The following is a 1,657-nucleotide window of genomic DNA, read 5'->3' on the forward strand; positions in this document are numbered from 1 at the left end:
GCAGCATTTCCAGGCTTCTGGTGAGAAGCTCATGGAACCAGTGTGCACCTTCCCTCTGCTGTTACTCTGATGGCTGTGTTTCCAGCCTCTGGACACCCCTGTTTGGCTCTAGGTGCCTTTGGGGAGAAATAATAATAACCCAGCAAGGGTTTTTGTTTTATTTTAATACCCACAGTCAGAGGCCAGCACCCACAGCTCCACCCCACCCCACCTCAGGAAATCATTGAAATCATTAAACTATTCTATTGGAAGCTCAAAATTATTGTCTTTGTTGAAAACCTATTGACCATTGAAAAATATGTAAATAAATTTGCAGGTAAATCATCATCTTCTTTACTTCATATTGCTTACTGCAAGTTGCCAGTGAGTGAGTGAGTGAGAACTGGGTCATCCAAGTGGAAGCATTTCTTTATTTGGAGGCAAGCAGTCGTCAGAAAGAGCTGACAGCCAATGCAAAAGTCAGACAGACTCCCTGAGAGTGACTTGGGTTTTGCATAGACTGCATCAATCAGCTGTCTCAAAAATGATGGAATCAAAACTTATGGAAGAGGTGATATTTTTTATTAGACCAACTAGATCTTTGCAGACAAATTATTTTATTTTGCTTCCTTTTGCCTCTAGACCAGCGGTCTCCAACCTTTTAAAAGTAGGAGATCACTTTTTGAATTAAAAAGCAACCCAAGATCTACCCTACCTTCCCCTTCCCCCCAGCCTGGGATCAGGCAGAGGGGAAGGCTGGGGCTGGAAGGCAGTGCCATGCTCTTCATGGCAGGGGCTGGGCCATGCTGTGCTCGGGCTGGACAGTGGTGGGAGTAGGGGCTTGGGGGGGGGGCTACAGTGAATTTTTGGGTGCCTGCAGCTCCCCCCTGTAGACCTGCTCCCAGCGCTGCCACTGTCTGGTTCAAGCACAGCCTGGACCAATCCCCTGCTGCAAAGAGCACGGCACAGCCCTAGGCCCAACCCACAGCAGCAGCCAGCATGGCGATCTGGGGGCACATACCCCCCCATGATGTGACCCCCCACCCCCTCCCTGGATGAACTCCGTCCGGTGCCCTGGCTGTGCTGGGCCTGATCCAGCCCTACTTCCTCCCTCACAGCTGCTGCAGCCACTTGCACTGCTCCTGGTTCAGAGGTGATACTTTGTATTAGACTTGCCAGAAAATAGGAAGAAAATGATCCTTTTTTGCAGGCAAAGGTTCTTTGCATAAATCCAATATTGTTTATTAGCCCAACCCAAAGACCCTTGTCTGCCTATGTCCTTTTGACCAACACCCCTGAAACAGATATTTCTCTGCAAGCTTTGGGGCACGTGTGCCCTTCTTCAGGCTGAGGGAAAACCAAAGGAGACTTGGACAGCCTCTGATGCCCCGTCAGCCCGAAGAAGGGCGCATGGTGCCCCAAAGTTGGCCAAGAAAGGGAAATTCTTTGCTGTTTTCTAGCCGGTCTAATACAAGTGTTGCATCTGAACCAAGAGTTGGGGAGTTTTGTTTTCCTCTGGTGCATTTGGAACTTTTTCACTATTCTCGATGGTCCAAGGGTTGAAATGATCGTGCAAATGTGATCCTCTTCGTTCCCGCTCCCGGCCGGCCTACAAGTCCCGCGCGGCAGAGCGGCGGCCGGGCCGGGCTAGGCCGGGGGCGGGGCGCCCGGGGTGCGC

This window comes from Crocodylus porosus, unplaced genomic scaffold (genome assembly GCF_001723895.1).
Source record: "Crocodylus porosus isolate Cpor-Errol unplaced genomic scaffold, CroPor_comp1, whole genome shotgun sequence".
Lineage (NCBI taxonomy): Eukaryota > Metazoa > Chordata > Crocodylia > Crocodylidae > Crocodylus > Crocodylus porosus.